The sequence below is a fragment of the Oncorhynchus kisutch genome, linkage group LG11 (assembly GCF_002021735.2).
Source record: "Oncorhynchus kisutch isolate 150728-3 linkage group LG11, Okis_V2, whole genome shotgun sequence".
In the NCBI taxonomy this organism is placed as follows: Eukaryota; Metazoa; Chordata; class Actinopteri; order Salmoniformes; family Salmonidae; genus Oncorhynchus; species Oncorhynchus kisutch.
In genome coordinates this window covers 17,816,132-17,822,351 of record NC_034184.2, presented here as the reverse complement: position 1 = coordinate 17,822,351, position 6,220 = coordinate 17,816,132, and positions in this window count along the sequence as shown.

Below are 6,220 nucleotides of genomic sequence, written 5' to 3'. Positions count from 1 at the left end.
GGCAGTGTTTACAGGGCAGTGGTTACTGGGCAGTGTTTACAGGGCAGTGTTTACAGGGCAGTGGTTACAGGGCAGTGTTTACAGGGCAGTGGTTACTGGGCAGTGGTTACAGGGCAGTGTTTACAGGGCAGTGGTTACAGGGCAGTGTTTACAGGGCAGTGGTTACAGGGCAGTGTTTACAGGGCAGTGGTTACAGGGCAGTGTTTACTGGGCAGTGGTTACAGGGCAGTGGTTACTGGGCAGTGGTTACTGGGCAGTGGTTACAGGACAGTGGTTACAGGGCAGTGGTTACAGGGCAGTGGTTACTGGGCAGTGGTTACTGGGCAGTGGTTACTGGGCAGTGGTTACAGGGCAGTGGTTACAGGGCAGTGGTTACAGGGCAGTGTTTACAGGGCAGTGGTTACAGGGCAGTGGTTACTGGGCAGTGTTTACAGGGCAGTGGTTACAGGACAGTGGTTACAGGGCAGTGGTTACAGGGCAGTGTTTACAGGGCAGTGGTTACAGGGCAGTGTTTACAGGGCAGTGGTTACAGGGCAGTGTTTACTGGGCAGTGGTTACAGGGCAGTGGTTACTGGGCAGTGGTTACAGGGCAGTGGTTACTGGGCAGTGGTTACAGGACAGTGGTTACTGGGCAGTGGTTACTGGGCAGTGGTTACAGGGCAGTGGTTACTGGGCAGTGGTTACTGGGCAGTGGTTACAGGACAGTGGTTACTGGGCAGTGGTTACTGGGCAGTGGTTAATAGACTAGTAGGCCTAGTCCAACTGTTGATTATTTTGACATCAAAGCCACAAGGTGGCAGCCCACTCCATGAACTAGAATATGTCACAAATGGCTATTTGAAATGCAGTCCCTTTGCTTTTGATTGTGATAATACCATTGTTTTCATCTTCCTTCTAAACAGTCAGTTGTCAATTTTATTATTGCCATTAGATTGTGAGAAAAACACTTCTTCCACCCTCCTGTGTAAAAAAAAGCATGTTTGTTAGACAGTGTTGTTGCCTGGTTGATACCTTCTCTCTGGTCTCTGTAAGCTGCCCACCAATTCCCGCCACACCACAATGACACAATCAACATGGCCTCTAAAAGGACAAATAGAAGAATGTCTGGTTTCTTTCCTCCAGTGGTTGTTGCTGTTGTTGCCCATGTGACAGGGTAACCTCATCCAAAAATACATCAACTGGCTATCCATGATGTGTGTTGTGGTACAGACACAGCTATATGAATGTAACATATGGACAGAGATACAATTGTGTTTTACTTCTGTGCCTGGGAATAGCCTTTAAAGAACAGCCTTCTTTAAAATCACATCCCCATTTAATCCACACAGTGGGCCAGGGCCGGCCCTTGCCTTTTGGGCCCCCCACCTTGCGGGCAAACATTTAAATGGCCTGAATTCATTTCCTAAAATTGCAGTTACAATTTGCAGTTTTATTTGCAGTTTTAAAGCAAGTTTGCTGGAATTATATATATTTTTGCTATGGGGCGGAGAGAAGTTTCAACTTGTGGCGGCAGGGTAGCCTAGTGGTTAGAGCGTTGGACTCGTAACCGGAAGGTTGCAAGTTCAAACCCCTGAGCTGATAAGGTACAAATCTGTCGTTTGGCCCCTGAACAGGCAGTTAACCCACTGTTCTTAGGCCATCATTGAAAATAAGAATTTGTTCTTAACTGACTTGCCTAGTTAAATAAAGGTAAAATAAAACTTCTACAACCATGATTACTATTAAGTTTAGATAGCTGGCTAGACTAACTTACCAAGATAAAAAACATGTTAGCTGACATGGGTTGAGTGACTGTCAGTGACTGATTAAACAAGCGATACCTACATTTTGAATTACACCTTGTGTATTCTATTATTCTAACACTCAAGCTAAGGCATCCATTAATCGGGCCCCTAAGCGACCGCTTATGTCGTTTTCTGCCTAGGGCTGGCCCTGCTGTAGGCTATTTTCTCCAGAGGTATCTCTCTCTCCACAGAATCCTCACTGTGTGAACATAGAATCTCTGGAGGTTTATAGGTTGTTATCAATAAGCGTCACAGTAAGGTGCAGAACGTTCAATTCACCTAGGGGGCAGGGAGACTCCCAGCTCCGCCATTGACAACTGAATGTTGTTTTCAAGGGAATATCAAAGACATTTTACAACTATTTTTTTGTAATACGATCACCTCTTGAAGAGCAGTTAGATTCTTCTGATTACTCTATGCAAAGGACAACCATCTCTGCAGCACTCCACCAATCAGGCCTTTATGCTAGAGTGGTCAGACGGAAGCCCCTCCTCAGTAAAAGGCACATGACAGCCTGCTTGGAGTTTTCCAAAGCCACCTAAAGGACTCTTAGACCATGAGAAACAAGGTTCTCTGGTATGATAAAACCAAGATTTAACTCTTTGGCCTGAATGCCAAGCGTCACGTCTGGAGGAAACCAGGAACCATACCTACGGTGAAGCATGGTGGTGGCAGCATCATGCTGTGTGGATGTTTTTCAGTGGCAGTGACTGGGAGACTAGTCGGGCTCAAGGGAAAGATGAACGGAACAAAGAACTAAGAGATCCTTGATAAAAACCTGCTCCAGAGCACGCAGGACCTCAGACTGGGGTGAAGGTTTACCTTTCAACAGGACAAGGACCTTAAACACACAGCCAAGACAGCGCAGGAGTGACTTAGGGACAAATCTCTGGATGTCCTTGAGTGTCCCAGCCAGAGCCCAGACTTGAACCCTATAAAACATTTTTGGAGAGTCCTGAAAAAATTGTACAGCGATGCTCCCCATCCAACCTGACAGAGATTGAGAATGGGAGAAACTCCCCAAACAAACAGGTGTGACAGGCTTGTAGCGTCATACCCAAAAAGACTTGAGGCTGTAATCGCTGCCAAAGGTGTTTCAATATAGGACTGAGTAAAGGGTCTGACTACTTAAATGTGATATTTCAGTTTCTAAAAAATTTAAATTTCTAAAAAACGGTTTTTGCTTTTTCATTATGGGGTATTGTGAGTAGATTGATGAGGGGAAAAAACAATTGAATCCGTTTTAGAATATGGCTGTAACATAACAAAATGTAGAAAAAGTCAACAGGTCTGAATACTTTCCGAATACATTGTAGCTACCTAGCTAGCTGAACAAACAACTTGTGTAATTTATCTTGACCCACCAAATCTCAGCGTAACACCTGCATTTTGGACATTTTGACAAATGTGTAAGCAATTGTCAAAAACTGTAATGCCTGTATCATGTTGTTTTGTCTGCCTTATTAATACTTGTACCATGTTGTGTTGTCATAGGTGGTGTCTCTCTCGTCTCTCGTCTGCTTATGTATCTGTGCTGTCGCCAAGTGTGTTCTGTCTGTGTTGCCCATCTTGTCTTACACTTTCTTTTAATCCTCGCCCCCTGCCACACGAGGACTTTTGCTTCTAGCCATCATTGTAAACAAGAATGTTTTCTTAACTGGCCTGCCAGGTGAAATAAAGGTCAAATCAAAATAAAAGTAATGGGCTAACCCAGAGTCAGTTTAGCTACAGGCTAGAAATAACACAATCATTCTGACAGTAATTCACAGTTAAGCTGTTCCATCTATGGGCTAATGTTGTGAAAAACCATTACCTTATACTACAATTTCATTTTGCTGCTTTGTCGACATTCTCTTTCTTCAGCTCCGCCACATGGCTTTCACTGGCACTCAGGCTGGACTAAAGGGCGACATTCTCTGTCTTCACTTCCCCCACCTTCCTTTCATTGGCACTCAGGCTGGACTAAAGGGCAGCATTCTCTGTCTTCACTTCCCCCACATTCCTTTCACTGGCACTCAGGCTGGACTAAAGGGCAGCATTCTCTGTCTTCACTTCCCCCACCTTCCTTTCACTGGCACTCAGGCTGGACTAAAGGGCAGCATTCTCTGTCTTCACTTCCCCCACCTTCCTTTCACTGGCACTCAGGCTGGACTAAAGGGCGACATTCTCTGTCTTCACTTCCCCCACCTTCCTTTCACTGGCTGCCACTCTGGCCTCCAAGGCTGATAGTTGTGCTGCTTGGGTGGCACTGGGGCTCCTGAGAAGCGCTGCGGTCTAAGTCACTGCATCTCAGTGCTTGAGGCGTCACTACAGAAACTCTGGTTTGATTCCAGGCTAAATCACATCCGGCCGTGATTGGGAGTCTCATAGGGCAGTGCACAATTGGCCCACCGTTGTGATTGCCTGGTGTTGGTGGTCATTGTAAATAAGAATTTGTTCTTAACTGACTTGCCTAGTTATATAAAAAAAAATATATATATCTTTCTTCAGCTCTACCAACTCTCCCTCACTAGCTGTCAGTCTGGACTCAATGGTAGCATTCTTTCTCTTCAGCTCTGCCTCACTGGCTGTCACTTTGGCCTGCGCGGTTGTCAGCTCGGTCTCTAATTCTTCTACAGTTCTTGTATTGAGGACCGTATTGATTTCTATTTTGTACACCATGTCCTCGCTGTTCCTCAATCTGTTCTCTATGTTCCTCAGCTCGACTCTCTGCTCCACCACCATGTCTCTCAGCTCTGTCAGCTCAGCTCAGCTTTGGTTATTTCTAGAGCTTCACCCTCACTCTCTCCCTGAGCCCACCATTCCCCAGATTGTTTCAGATGGCAAGCATGCGGATGCCTTTAGTTATCTTCAACACCAGTAGAAGTAGTAAACGAAATAATGAATACCATTAAACATTTATTTTCTTTACATACAAAAGTACAACTCTAGATCAGTGCTTGATGACAGGACAAGATCATTCTGTGCATTACATTATTGTGCTGTGGTGGGGAAAGATAGCCTGGTCCCAGATCTGTTTGTGCTGTCTTATCAATTCCAACTGACCATATCACTCCCAGAGATCTGGGAACAGGTGAAGGAAAGCATTCATAACCTAAAACCACAAAGTAAACATTGATCATGAAGCCACTTGACAACAGTGAGACAGTGAGGCAACATACAAGACAAGAGCAACATGCCGATAGAAATGTATTTTCTTTAGGTTTTCAATTCTCCATAACATTCATTTAAAGAAACACGTCGGGCAGGCAGCACGAAAACATCTTAGCTTCACTTTCATAGCATTTAAGTAAATATCAAAGGGATCATCTGAGTGCGCCATCAGGTTAGTGTGTTGGACACACTGCATTGTAAAAGGGGAAAATTACAGTTTTATAGTAAGAGCAATGTTGGTTGACAGATAAGTGCATCTTTTTCAGCTTGCACTCTCCCCCGAATTGTACTTAAAGGGTTACAAACGCTTGTCGCTGTGTTAGTACCCTTTAAGTTACATCCTTTATACCATTCATTAAAGGTATATAATTGCACCCCAGTTTGTACCTTTCTTACATATATTCCACAGGTATATATGTTAGAAAAGGTACAATTTTGCCTTTTCAGGGTACCACCACAGTGACAAAGCCGTTTGCTCCTTTTAAGTGGCAATAATGACCCGCTTCTCTATACCAAGTCCCTCACATGTACACACACCTCTAGTGATGTGCAGTTCACAAATGATTTGTTATTTTTGAATGACTTTTTTTATTGACTCGAGAGGGATGAATAGTTTTTCAGAGTGTGTCGTTTCAAGGAATTCTACAGCAAGGTTAATATGCACTCCTCCGGCTCAGCTGCTCTGGACACGTGATCCAACCAGAAATTGTTTATCATGTGTGCGAGGGAAAATAGATCAGGCTGCAGGCTGACCTAGACAAGAAAGTAATTGTTTTGAACTGAAGATTGACCACATGGTGAAAGAATGAATGCTATTAATTGATTATTCAGTGTCAACGATGGACACAGTTTTGTAGAACCAAAACATACACAGGCTGCCTCTGCTCAACACTCAAACTCGAGAACAAATCATTTGGGGGTCTGCGTCAGTACGCAAAAGATTTCGTGCTAATCTCCCTTGCTGCAGTCAAGCAGTGTCATTCCGCCAAGAGTCATTCTAATCCGGTTGCTGCCACAACTAGACCTTGTTACAAAGATATCAATAAACAATATTTTTTTGTATGTGTAGCAATCACAAATGTACATTGCTTGAAGCACACTTTCATAAGTCCCATAACAAATGACAGCTCCAATTAGCCCCTTATGGTGAATGACATGTGAACGAGAGGCTTGTAGAATCATGACTCTTTCGAGTTTTCACTTCATCGTTCGCTGGTAGGGGGTCTTGCATGCTCTGGGCATTACTGAAACAAGTTCAAAGACTTGTTCTTTGACTGAAGGAG